Raw genomic sequence first — 14,531 nt, 5'->3', positions numbered from 1 at the left:
ATATGGGGAAATTTGTTACCTTTAGCTTTGACAGGAAGATAATTGCTGATGGTTAACAGAACTGAGCCAAAGCCATTGGTTTTTCAGTAACACAAGTACAGGACTGGCTTTAAGAACCCTGTTTTTCCCTGCATAAGTGTCGGTTCCAGTTTTTTGTTTTTTGGTTTCTTTTGTAAAATTGTGTGTGTGTGTGTGTGTGTGTGTGTGTGTATGTTGATGGAAATGTACTGGAGTATTCTCTCTCTTTTTTTTTTTTTTTTTTTAATGCTAGCAGTATACTAGCATGAGGACTGAGGGAATGTTTGTTCACTCTACAAAGAAAAGAGATTATGGGAGATTTGGGAGAGAGAGGGAGAGAGAGAGAGAGAGAGAGAGAGAGAGAGAGAGAGAGAGAGAGTGTGTGTGTGTGTGTGTGTGTGTGTGTGTGTGTGTGTGTGTGTGTGTGTGTGTAGGAGGAGTGTGGTGTCCTGCAATACCAGAGGCAGCCAGCCACTTGCAAAAGAGGTTTATCATCAGTGGGACATTGTTTTGTTAGGCACCTCTCCTGAGAATATGTGAATCTGGGCCTCCATCACGTGGCTTGTCAATTTTTCTTCACACTGTGCAATCAAGTGATTGCTTAGACAATACTTTGTAATGTTTGAGCCTCAAGGGCTTCTCAGTAAAAGTCTTAACAGGATAGGAACAAACTCGGAGCATCCCAAGGGATAGAAATGTGTTTCACAGAGAAGTGGGCAGGTTCTGGACTTGGGAGGATGATGGGCACACACAGTTCTCCTGGAAGACAGGGGAGGGGGCAGCCCATGGGGTATAATTTGAGAAGTCTCTGGAAGGAGCATGGACAGTGGAATAGAGCTGTCCTCTTGTCCTTCCTCTCTCATCCTCGGGCCATTGTCATGATAGACAGGCCCCTGAAAAGCCCCAGTGTTGTTATTCTCTCTTTGGAGACCTGGATTTAGAAGTTGAGATGTTCTGCCTCAGTGACTTGGTAGGCTTTGGAGGTGTCAGTATTCACCTACAAGGGAGCTTACTTTCTGGGGAACTGAGTCTTCTGACCTGCAGTTGCTCTGTGCTGAGAATAGCAGTTCACCTCCTTTTTCTTCTGCATTTTGGAGAGTTTCTAACTTCCCCCAAGATTTGGAAAGGGGGAGAGAAGTGTGGGTACTATCAAGTCAAATATTGCTGTTATAACTTTTTCTTGGCAACAGGAATACTCTTCCTGAAAGCTTAGGGAACTCTAGGTCCTTCAGCTTTGCAGGAGAGAGTCTCCTGAATCATGGTGTCTGGAGGTGGGAATCTAGAAGAGCCTTTGTCAAGATGCCAGGATTTCTAAGAGGAACCAGATGTTGCCCTCTTTGTTCAGCCATGTGCCCGCGTGTATGGATGACCTTAACCTTTGGAGGCTGGGCTTATCAGCCATCCTCATTCCTCGCATCTGTCCAGTCACCAAGCACTCATCATCCTTTGCCAATAGAGTTGTCACAGCCCTCCCCACTGCCCTCGTCAAGGCTCTCATCAGATCCTCCCTCGACTTTTATAATGGCACCTTAGCTAGTTTGTGCCTTCAGCTTCCCTTCCCTTGAACGTATCGTACTCATTGATTCCGTACTTTTCTTTCTAGGACATTGGTGGGGCCCTGGCACGCTGACAGCAGTGTACTGTTTATATCCTACCACTTCCTACCTGTTCAGACTTGGCCCCTCTTTTCTTCCAGACTGTACACTCCTTGAGGGCTAAGTTGAAATTCTGTTTGTTCTGAAATGTTCATTCCTCTCATCCCTGCCCATTACATTCTCTTATCATTCAAGGGCCCACATCAGTGCCATCACCCCCAAGAAGTACTTCCTATTTACCCTAATTAGAAAGACGTCCTCTTTGGGGACCACTTGCTGTATTATTACTACTAATGCTGTTCACTGTACACTCATGTCTCTGTTGCTTGTGGCTGGTAGCCCCTCGAGGGCCAGGGCCAGGTCTTGCTCTCCTTGTCTCTCTGCCACCTGGGACTGCCCTTTGCACAGTGATCACTCAGTCACATGTAGTGAGTGAGTGAATGAAGTTAGAGTTTGATGATAGACTCACAACTCCTGAGTTGTTTATTACTAATGCCTGGTAAATGACTTAATTCTTTAAGTTAGGTTTTTATTATTATTATTATTATTATTGAGAACCCACTGTACACATATCAGCATTTTCTCCAGAAATACGGGGAAATACACATAGATCATGACTTCCTGATTCCACACCCAAGGCAGACACCAGCACTTGGTCTCTGCATCCTCTGATATGGTTGTGAATTTGGCTCAGAAAGTCAGTCCTGGCAGCTGCTACCAGTCATTTGAGTCAGATTTGGAAGCAAAACTTTCCTGCCATCCACGGTTCTGTTATGGTGAGAGGTCCTGAGAAGGCTGACGTTGTCCTTTCCCAAGGGTACTTACTGTTCACAAAGGAGATTAAGTCAATATTTGTAAAGTACTTAGTATGTGGAACATTTAGAAAATAATATAAGACACTAAAGGATTCAGAGCTAAATGGGTGTGTGTGTGTGTGTGTCGGGGGGTGAAGACAGTAAGTTACCAGGGGAGCTTGGAAAGTGAGAGAGCATGCAGGGCCAGTGCAATCAGAGAAAGCTTCCTAGAGGAGGGGGGGGGGTTCTAAGGGCCCCTGAGAGGACAGCCTGTGGCAGGGGGAGAAACAGCCCAGGCAGCTACTCAGAGGAGGCAAACCTGGAGAGACGAGAGATTTATGTTCTTTTCTCGTGGTCGGGCAACCTCTAGAGATGGAGAGGCCAGAAGTCACAAGGCCCTGGCATGCTGCCCCAGCATTCTCCTTGACTCAAGAGCTGGTACTCATCACTGAAGAATCCTTTTTAAATTCTTCACTGTGAGCGAGCATTAAAAAGAAAAATAAAAAAAATCATCATTCTTGAAATCTGCCTTTAACCCCCAGATCATCTTTTTCCATTTCTACTCTCTGGACAGTGAAAAACGGGAAGATTTCTGTGTGTTTGTTCTGCTCTCCATGGGTAACCTCTCTTCCCGCATGATAAATACACATTTGAAAATATTGATTTGCTGCTACCCCTTTGAAAAGCTTAAGAAGGTTGACCTCTGCCTCGGTGTTCTCAGACTTGAATTTTTCAGACTGACCAATCGACCCTGCGAAAGGCTGAGAAACGTTACCTGCGGTCCTGGAGGGCCTTTCCCAGGGACTGAGGATGCGGTGGTGGCAGCTTGGCAAATGCCTAAAAGGAGCGACTCTTAATAAAATGCTGTGTGTCTGTGGCTCAAATCTAATGACTTTTCAGTAGCTCGTAGGAATGGGGGAATCTCCATTGTAGAGCCTGAGAGAGTCACCCCGAGGGAGGTGCCATTTTCTAGATGTCTTAGAAACCCTGGGGTCCCCACGCCCACCGTGGAGGATACTGTGTCGTGCCTTAAAGTTGGCTTCTTCTCTGTCTCCCGCCCCCATCCCACCAATTGCTCTCATTTTATTTTTTTCCTTGGTTTTACCACTGTGTGACCTCGTGTTGTATTTTTTCTGAATGACAATGAAAGTAATTGAAAATATTGATTGGCAGTACAGTTAAGTTGTCAACACAACCATTTAATTTGTCAGGAGGACTTGTTAAATTGTCAAAAATCATATAAAAAAACTCCTTCAGTCACTGATGATATACATTAGAGATGTTCATGAATCAAATGGGCCATTTTGGAGATAAGTGTTGAAGAGGAATTCTAAAATGGTTTTCTTCAGCTATGTTTGTGTTCTCCTTTTTTTCTCTGTCTCCTATCTTTTGCTCTGTCTCTCTGATCACACGTGACAAAGAATATTGGAACGGTTTTGGGGAGATCAGGTGAGTGAGGGAGACTTGGTGATTCGGGGCTTCACTAAGTGTACCTGATGGCAGAAGGTCATTTTATCCCAATTCAATTAGGATAATCTGAGGCAGATACCCTGACGGAAGGCTTGGACGGTTCCTTCCCCCCGTTATGTGTAGAATGTAAAACATGGATCTTGGGGAATTTCTTTTTTTTAAGAAAATTATCTTTTAGGGGCTCTGGGCTCTTGGCTCTGCCAGCCCTGTATGAGGGTGGGTGGGCACCATCCAGCTTCCTGTTCAGATTTTTGAGACACTGCTGGACACTTCTTGCATTTTCACTGTTGTTCACTTAGTTCCTGAAAAGCTTATGTTCCCAAGCGGAATTGGAATTAGCTCTATTTAGATTAATTTAAGAATTATGCTCTCTGCTACCCATTGGTCAAAACGAGTCAGGTCATTCTTGATATTGTCAGTCTCTAGCTCTACTTAATATCATAGTATGTTAGCGCTCAGAAATCCAACTTGATCTAGCTTAAGGTAATAAAGGATTTTACCAGAAGGCTACTTGTGTCACTCCCATAATTCACAGGGGGGCTAGTGTGGCAGGCAGGGTTCTAAAAACGGCCCCCAAAGATCCCTCGCCCCCCTAGTCCTGAGAATGGCGAATGTGATCTCACTGCCATGATCGTGTTAGGGTATTATGCACAGTAGACCCTAAAAATGGGAGATTTTCCAGGTGGGCCTAATCTAATCACATGGTCCTTAAAAGCACAGACCTCTCTTTTAGCTAGTGAAAGAAGAGGACCTCACAGATATTTGAAGCAGGAGAGGGATTTGACACGCCGTAGCTGCCTTGATGATGGAGAGGCTCATGTGAGAAGGTATCCAGGCAGATCCTAGAAGAAGAAAGCGAGTCCCAGCAGGCAGCCAGGAAGGAATCAGAGACATCAGGTCTATAGCTGCAAGGATCTGGATTTTGCCTGTAACCTGAATGAGCTTGGAAGGTGGTTTTTTTCCTAGGGCTGCTGGATAAGAAGCCACCCTGACCAACACCTTGATCTTGGCTTTGTGATACCCTGAACGTAGAACCCAGCGGAGGGCTGGGGCGGGTGAATGCAGTCCTAGGATTGTAATCATGCATCCACTTCTGTGGCGAGAAGCCAAGGTATATCCCATGATAGGCAGTGATAAAAATCTATGTCTAAATTAGTCTAAAAGAACTACTTTAATAAGTATAAAATAAAAATTCAAAGTGATTGGAAAGTGTTATGTTTCAGTTTAATAGCTTTGTTTTTCTCAGTGGTATATAAAATCATGGAATATTAAAATCAATGGCATATTAGATTCAAGTAATTTTAAATAAAACATTTTTATGTATTACACATTATTTATCTTATAAAGTAGGAATATTTTACTTGAAGAAGTGGAAATTGGAGTTTTGGCATGGTGATTGGCTAGAGTAATTGGTGCCTTTTGAAATTCACAGTTGCTAAGGTGCCTCTAGATTAGAATCCAGGAGAACGGGTCACGAGCCTGACCTAGATTAAAACTATGCTAGTCGTGTGCCTCAGCCTCTCCACTCCACAGATGCCTCCTGCTGCCCTCTACCACCTCACATGCCCCTGGGCTCTCAGCTGGAATTTGTGGTCAGACAGGAGTGGGTTGAGAGGTGAGGATTAGGACCAAAAGTGTTTGGAGTAAGGTGCCTCGGGTATTTGTGTAATATGGCCTAACTTGGTATTCTGCTATAGCAAAAAGAATACACGGGACCATCTATTTGTAGCATCTTTGCCATTAACTAGCTGTGAGACCTCAGTGTCAGCATTCACCTGCCTTGGGGTTCTCTGTTTCTACATCTGTGTAATGGGAGCACCGAACCATAGCACCTCAAATGTTGATTGCAGCACACGTGTTTTATTTCTACAAAATTTGCGCAGTGCCTCCTTCATTGCATTGCTTTGGTTTCCCGTTTCTTTGTAAGTTGGCTCCTATTTTTTGAGTGCCTGTGGCTTGCTGAGCTCTGCACAGGAGAGAAGCTGAAGATGTGGTCCTAGCCCTCAGGGAACTTACATTTTCATTCCAGGGAGAGGACAGAAATCTGAAATAGGACTAGTTTAAAGACGATGTGAGTAGCTAGCAGAATGAACACTGTGGACTCGTAGGAATTGCAACATTCTGGAGTGGAGTTTGTTTGGTTTAGCAAGGAACAGCTGGAGGGTAAGGGGTAAATGGTCTGTAAACTGACATAAATCAGGAGTTCTTACTGTGTTTGTCTGGTGGGGTCTCAGAATTGCCTCTTGTTTGTCCTCATCCTGGGCATTTAAATGGGCTGATGTCAGCTGCAGAACACTTAAGAACCTTAGAGGTGGCCCTTTTCCTCTCTGGGCTTCATCATCTGAAGGTCACAGTGGAAATGGTGGATGTCTGAGTCCCCTTTCTTCACATAAGTCTCGACTCCGCCACCAGGGCTTGGGTCACTGCCATAGCCAGTTCAGAGTCATCTAATACCACCAGTCTTTCTGCTCCCTGAGGTCATTCAGGGCCCCAGGCTCCTCCTTCCTGGTTGCTCTGCCATTCTTTAACCAGTTGTCCTTGTCTTCATGGCCAGAGCTGGCGCACTAGCAACATGGATGTGCTCTATTCCATGGGAAGAAGGGAGGCATGGCCAACTTCCTCCTGCAGGATATGACATCACCTTTGCCCACAACACGTTACTGATAGGCTGCTGGCTTGATCTTAGTCACACGGCAGCACAGAGCTGAAGGGTCTCTGGGAGATGTAGGCTCTAGCTGGACTGCCACGTATCCTGCTGCAGTTCAGGGGGAATTCTGCTACTGAAAGGGAGAAGGCAGGGAGTATGTTGGAGGCAGTTAGCAGTTTGCTTTTCTGCCTTCCCTTTCACTCAGCAGTGAGCCCTTTGTAGCCAGCATTTATACCTCTCACCTTTATGACCCCAATGTTTATCCTAGAACTTAGTCCATAATAGGTATTTAAGAAATGTTTTCTAAAGGAAGGAACACATCATTGAATGAGCGAAGAAAGGGATCGGGGACGGCACCCACAGTTTGGGGGGCCTTCTTTCTTTTGTGCCCCGGGCCATGTTCTTTGTACCTGAACACTTTTAGCTGAACCGTGAGTGGGCTGTGCTGAGTTCAGCCCGTGAGAGGATGCTTGGCTACACCCGCCACACAGTCTTTGAACCCAGGACTCGGGGAGATGGAGGAATATTTCATTAATCCGTGCACCATTTAGCCTCCTTATCGAATGGCCCAGACCTCTTCTTTGTTACGGACAACAATGAAGGGTGCCTTTAAGAAATCTCCAGTGAGTACCGAGGCATTGCAGATTAGGTCAGTAGCACTGCTGCTAGGTTGAGCATGATGGATGAGCAGGAGAATGAGTTTCTGCTGCACGGTATTGTGAAATCTTTTCATTGTCACCAACGGGCCTATGAGGAACTGATGAATGAGGGAGCAAGTGTCAGAAACGCCCTTCCTTGGCCCAGTACAGTTTTAATATCTCCCTGAGCTACAGGATGAGTATTGATAAAAAGTAAAGTTTAAAAATAGCCACGGAGTGATGGGGAGCCATGATTTAAGGAGAACAGCAGTGGGGTTAGAGAGGGTTCATTTTCCTGAAAGCGCATGAGAGGGGAGAGAACGAGAGGGAGAGAAAGAGGAGGAGAGAAGTGGCAGAGCCGGCCTGTGAGGGGAAAGAACAGGAGGCTTTTATAAGAAGCTAATGTGATGAGGATGACGAGGGCTTTGATGGATGAGTTAGATCCATCTGGTCGCAGTATATGTAATAAATAGCCGTGCTCGGGTTTGACCTCTCCCACTTACCAGACACATCTTTCTCTTTTGGGATATCCAGGAGGGAGCTTCCATTAGAGGAAAGAACCCGTCATGAGCCAGAGCCGGGGATGTTTATGGGCTTGTGCAGAGGGCAAAAAGGAGATGGGATCCGAGTTACAGGTTTATAAACTGAAAACTGGAGCCTGTGCGCCTTGCTGAAGATGATACTGGCGCCGGAAATGCATTTTTAGGGCTGCGGCTGGTGCTGATGTGAGGAGAGGGCGGGGAGGAGGAGGGCAGGGGGTGGGCGTCGGTCCCGAGGGCTGTGTGAGGGACACCTTGGTTTCTTGCTCACGGCAGAGCCTGACTGTCTTTGTCACACCTTCCCTTTGCTGTGAGCAAACGTTAAATGAAGCCGGGATTGAATGGGTCTATAACTAGGTGTGCCGTTTTTAACTGGGATGCTTTGTGAGTGGGGGATTCTGGTCAATTCAATTTTCCGGTTACCTTGTTGGAAACATTATAAAATGTGTTTGCGCATATTCCTCCCTTAGAAAATTCACAAGAGTGAGTTTATCATCGCAGGCCTTTGTGTTGGTTTTGGCTTACCGTTTTGCACATCAGTGACTGTTGCCTTCCCCTGGAGATAGAAAATGTGTCTGAGCCCGTAGCACCCCCAGGGAATTCAAGTTAAAAAGACTAGCCTGATTTCTCTAAAATACGGAGGGTTTTTTACTTTTAAAATATGTTTGGATAGCTGAAGTATTATGAAACAAGAAACGTGTGGGAGGGAAGTGGAACTTGCCGCTTGGTTGTAGAGCTGGGAGCACATTTGGAAAGAGAACAGATCTGTCTTCAGGGGGTCAGTGGAAACTCTGAGAATATCAGCAACTTGTTTGCTTCCTTGGGATCAAAAGGGTCTTTGAGAAAACCCGGTCAGAAGCCCCGCCCTGCCCCATTTCCCCACTCTCCCTGGAGGAACTGGCTGGAAACGGGGAGCAGGTCCCTGCAGTGGCAGACCTCCTGCAGCATCACCCTGTGTCGGGGAGTTCTGTGTTCTGGCCAGCACAGTCGAGTTTTCCTGCTCGTTGTGGGGCACCTCCTGTGTGAGCAGCTGGGGTGTCCAACATGAAAGTTTGAGTCAGAGCATCCATCCCCACCACGGTAACTCCTGCCCCTGGGAATATGGTCAAAGCCATGGACCCTCTGCCCAGAAACGGGCATGCACGTGCACATTTTTTGCATACATTTCAAGCGAGCTTGCTACCCTTGCCCTCTGAATTCTTTTGTCAGGTTAAGAACTCAGCTAAGTAATTATGAAAACCTATTGCTTACACACTTAAACACACCCACACGTGTATGTATATATATGCCTTTCACACATTTGCTTATACATGTGAAATGACTAACATCATTCAACTCACGTCCAACTTGTTAATGATCAGCATTCAGTATCAAAGGAATCTCAAAACCCTGCCTGTTTAAGAGTGTTTGTTTTTCACATAATTTAAACACAGTCAAGGTGCTTCTGTTTACTTTGAACATTAGTTACAAACTATAGCAGAAATTCTCCTTTTGCAAAAAAAAAAAGGGGGGTGGGGTGGGATTTAAGGCTACTCAAGTGGGGCCATGCATCCGAACTCTGACTCAGGTTTAGGTTTAGTTTACCTTTGCTACATCCCCATCACCATCTTCCCTCCTTCCTGTTCTCTGCTACTGTATTTCTCAAATGCCCAATGCCCTGTCCTGGCCAGTGACCTCTCTTCACAAATGCCCACATACTGCAAACTCACTTTCATTCATCATCGCTTCAAAACTTTGTTTCTTCAGTTTAATTGTCTCAGCTGGGTAGTAGGAGGAAAACAGAGCTCTGAAGCTAGTTCATACTAAAGTGTGAACATCTGACCACTTCAAATTTCACATGGATAGTCATATTTAAAAGAGGACATGTTTTAACCCAAGTCAAACCCCAGCTACTGAATTTTGGGTAGTACAGCAGTGATGTTAAAACAACCAAAAAAAACGCCCCAAAAACAAAAACAAAACTGGTTACAGAAGAGACAGCAGCTGAAGAGACAAGGATGATAAATGTGGGTATTGTTCTTCACGGGAGAACCACTTGGAGAGATTTGAAGACAGAAATTTACCTCAGTCACCAGGGACAGAAAAGGGAGAATTTCGTAGAATCTCACAATCCTTCTAACTGGAGGTTTCTATAATGGAGAAGAAAGTGGTTTTTAATAAACCTAGTCTCCAAACTGAAAAGGACCTCCCTCCTTGTAGGGGAAGATTGTCAAACCTTTGGCAGATTTTCGGTGATGTCGTTGTGTGAGGGTGCAAAGAAACATGGGAGCCAAGATGAACAATGAGAAGCTGTGAATCTTGGGAAGTGGTTCACCCACCCCTGAGATACCTTCTCTCTTATGAAAATAATTGATGCTTTTTAAAGAAAAAGCAAAGTAGAGAGAAGAAAAATAGTTCCAATAGTCTTGCCAGCCCCCGAATTAAAAACTCTTAATATTTTGATGTATTTCTTTCCAGTATTATTTGACTTTTTAAATATATACAGTATTTTATATCTTGACTTTTTACTTGATTTTATAGCGTGTGTGTTTTCCATATAATTATATACTCCTAATGAAAAGTACTTTAATGACTACATAATCTCCTCGGAGCAAGGTTTTGTTTCATCTTGTTTCACTATTGTTCACTTCACAGGTACATGTATTCCCCCTGTATAGGTTTGGGTTTCTTTAGTTTGAAGCCCTAGAAATAGAAATGCTGGGTCAGAGTGTGAACGTGTTGAAGGGTCCCTGAGACCTCTCGCCACATGGCTTGAGTGAGAGGTTCGTGCAGAGCCCACCCCTGTTAGAGCTGAGTCTTGGGCACAGACTTGGTCAGACAAGAGAGCCCCTGGTCCTCCGTTGAGGGGTGTAGAGAATCCTCCTTGGAAGTGGGAGAGAGACAGGACTGGGACTCCTTCATAACATCCTCTCAGGTGAGCCTTGGACTTCCCTCTGATGGTCTCCTATAAAAAAGTGTTGGTTCGACAGGGCTGCCATAACAAAGTGCCCCGAACTGGGTGACGCAAACAACAGAAATGTATTCTCTCACAGTTCTGGAGGAGAGAAGTTCAGGCTCAAGGCGTGGGCAGCGTTGGTTCCTCTGAGGATTGTGAGGGAGAATCTGTTACCTGCCTCTCCCCTAGATTCTCATGGTTTGCCAGCAATCTTTGGCATGCTTTGGCTGGTAGATGCATCTCCCCAATGTCTGCATCCATGTTCACATGGCATTCTCTCTGTGTTGCAAGTCTGTTTCCAAATTTCCCCTTTTTATAAGGACACCAGTCATATTGGGTTAGGACCCACCCTAATCCCTCATCTTAACTAATTACATCTGCAATGACCCTATTTCCAAATAAGATTACATTTTGAGGGTCCTGGAGATTAGGACTTTGAACTATGAATTTGGTGGGGGATATAATTCAACTGGTAACAAAAAGGATTCATCAGGCACTTGGAAGTGAGTCAGTGAAGACTGGCCCCGAGAGCAAATCACTTCCCTCCTCTGGGCCTGGGTTTCTACCCCTCTAAAATGAGGGTGTTGGGCTAGAGCAGTGGTTCTCCAAGTGGGGTCCCCAGACCAGCAGCATCAACATCACCCAGGAACTTGTTAAAATGCAGATTCTTCGGCCCCAGTCCAGACGTACTGAATCAGAAACTCTAGAGGTGAGGCTCAGAAGTTAGTGTTTTCTCAAGCCCTCCAGGTGGTTCTGTTTTACACTGAAGTTTGAGACCCACTGGACTATTTGATTGTCAAGACCAGAATTCTGAAATGTCAATATGGTATGGGCAACACTTGTCCAAGGGCACCACCCCAGGCATGTGGCCTGTCTACAGGGATGTAGATCCCCAGCCAGTTTTTGTTTTTTTTTTGTTTTTTTTTCTCTTCTGGGATTCTGTTTTCTTCTATTTTTTGTTTCAGTTTCTTTTATTGAAGTATAGTTGATTTACAACATTGTGTTAATTTCTGCTGTACAGCAAGGTGGTTCAGTTATACATTTATATATTCTTTTCCACATTCTTTTCCATTTCAGTTTATCACAGGATATTGAATATAGTTCCCTGTGCTACACAGTAGGCCCTTGTTTTTTATCCATCCATCCTATATATAATAGTTTGCATCTGCTAACCCCAAACTCCCAATCCATCCCTTCCCCTTGGCAACCACAAGTCTGTTCTCTATGTCTGTGAGTCTGTTTCTGTTTTGTAGATAAATTCATTTGGGTCATATTTTAGATTCCACATATAAGTGATATCATATGGTATTTGTCTTTCTCTTTCTGACTTACTTCACTCAGTATGATAATCTCTAGGTCTATCCATGTTGCTGCAAATGGCATTATTTCATTTTTTTTATGGCTGAGTAGTATTCCATTGTATATATATATACCACATCTTCTTTATCCATTCATCTGTCAGTGGACGTTTAGGTTGTTTCTATGTCTTGGCTGTTGTGATGAGTGCTGCAGTGAACATTGCGGTGCGTATATCTTTTTGAATTATGGTTTTCTCCAGACATATGCCCAGGAGTGAGGTTGCCCAACCAGTTTTTTAAACACAAATGATAAACTAGTTTCTGTCCTAGATGAGTAGCTAAGTAGCTAATTCCAATGGTTTTGTAAGGCCCTTCTGTCTTCCAGTCTGCATCCTATACCTTCAGAAAAATACATTCACTCAAACTGATGTTTATTGATGAAAGAACTGTATCAGGCCCTGGGCTCACATTTTTTTAATATTATTCCTTGTGCAATAATGCGACTTTTGTTTTCTCCAAATTTCAAATTGCCCCCCATTTATTCCAATTTCCTAAGGGACACTAATGGCCAGCAAAGTGGCTGGTCCATGGACCTAGATATAGAAACACCCTGTTATTGATGTATGGATTGTACATGAAGACCTAATGGAGACTGCTGTGGGGTTCAGGGAAGACCAACTAGGGAATTAATTCATTAGAGCCCAGCTGACATGCTGTTATATCTACTAATTTATTTAGGCTAATGCCTTTTGCTCATCTTCTTACAGCCATAAGTACCTGTCAATAGTTGATAATGTACTTGAATTTCCTTAAGTATATTAATATTTTATGTATTGGACATTCTCTAGCAGGAACCGAAGTTTACTTTTGACTTTGACGTCCTGGTATTTAGGGTCTTATTTATATGAATAAAGTAATACAGGTGTAGAGTCACACACTGTCCAGTCAAGTTCCTCTGCCTCTGACATTACCTAATACACTTTTTTGAGCTGTCCTACCTGTATGAATGTGTTTGTAACCCTTGTCATAGAACAAAGCTGTGCAGAGAATACTGCGTGTTTCCCACGTCAGCTGCTGGTTACCATCTACTTTGTCTGTCCTTCAGTCCCTGGTAAGACATCTTATTTACCTCTTCTTCTTACTAATGATGCTTTGTCCTTTACCTTTCATACCATGACTAGGAAGTCCTTGTCACTGTGCCTGTGTGGTTTATCCAAAAGAAAGGTAATTTTAATGAGGAGGTCATAGAGGCGGGTGCCAGAAGGCTTGGGTTCCAACCTCAGTTTGCTGACTCAGGAGGTCAATCCAGGAAGGTCGCATCTTTCTCCTTTCTTTCAACCCCAGTTGTCGGCTGGAATGAGACCTGTTGTACCTCTGAGTGAGGGTGATGGGGATACAAAAATGAAACAGTGGATGTGACACTGCTTTGAAAAATAGAAAGCAGTGTACACACAGATGCCAGGGATTCTGTGCCTATCCATGCACATTTGAAATTTTTGTCCAGTTCAGATTAAAGACAACTTTATTATTACCGTTAAATCTGCTTACAGAGCAAATATGCTAATGTGTGTGTGTGTTTCATGGTGGCGGGCTTGCTTTAATCCTTCCTGCTTTGGGATGCTAATGCATTTCATTTTCTGGCAATCGGGCCTGGTAATGATCAGCTCTGATATTTACCACATTTTATTAATGTTATTTTTATGATCCTGCAGGAGATAATTAGGATCAGGTTTGTTTTTTTTCATTTCCATATTGTGAAATTTCAAGCCAAATAGTGACACGGTGGGGAGGAGTGAAATAGCACAGAGAAGGAATGTGTTACAAATAAACTCAACCCAGAAACCATATTTAACGGGAATTAAAATTAATGTGGCCCTGTGTTCATTATTTATATCTATTATGTGGAAAATACGTTACTGGGCTCTCAAGAACTGGATGTTAAGAAACGTTCTATCCCTCCCTTTGGAAACCCTCCAATTAACACACGATCCAGAGGGAAAAAATTGAGGGGTTGGGGTAGACAGGAAATGTTTTCTTTGATTTATTTATTTTAAAACCTTCATTTAATTTCTAACATTTAATAAAATCAGACATCAGCTGGATTGAACTAATTAACTTTCTTTATATCAGTGTGAGAGTTAATTTCAAGCCAGCCTCTGTTGGCATAGCCTTATGTTTTGTTTCCTTTTAAAATCTGTTCTTCGACAAGTAGGTCTGGATTCAAGCACAAGTTCTCTCCATACGTAAAATGATCAAAATAGTGGCATTAGGAGGACAGTTCTGTGACTATAAACCAGATCTTGGTAGGAACTGTTGCCTCCATTTATACACAGAGAAGGCTCTCTGCAGACTTTAATTTATGGAGGCTGGATAGGTCCTGGTTAAGAGTCCCTGATCAGTAGTCAGAAGACCTGAGTTTGAATCCTGGTTTTAAAACTTACTGTCTGGTAGCCTTGGACAAGTTACTTTAACTCTTTCAGCCTCTGTTTCCCCATCTGTAAAATGGAGAAAATAATAGTACCTAACTTGTAGGGTTATGGTAAGAAGTTAAGTGAGATGCTGCTGCATGTAAAGTATTGGGCACAGTGGCTGGTACA

At 43.8% G+C, this 14,531-nt stretch overlaps 1 protein-coding gene across 2 annotated transcripts in view; it reads left to right on the top strand.

Annotated features, from left to right (window-relative positions):
• LRMDA (leucine rich melanocyte differentiation associated) overlaps window positions 1–14,531 on the top strand; it is a 1,073,058-nt gene that overhangs the window by 510,985 nt on the left and 547,542 nt on the right. The gene's annotated exons all lie outside the window — the stretch shown is intronic.

Source organism: Balaenoptera musculus, chromosome 16 (assembly GCF_009873245.2).
Source record: "Balaenoptera musculus isolate JJ_BM4_2016_0621 chromosome 16, mBalMus1.pri.v3, whole genome shotgun sequence".
NCBI classification, from domain to species: domain Eukaryota; kingdom Metazoa; phylum Chordata; class Mammalia; order Artiodactyla; family Balaenopteridae; genus Balaenoptera; species Balaenoptera musculus.
This window is presented reverse-complemented; position numbering and strand designations above follow the sequence as displayed.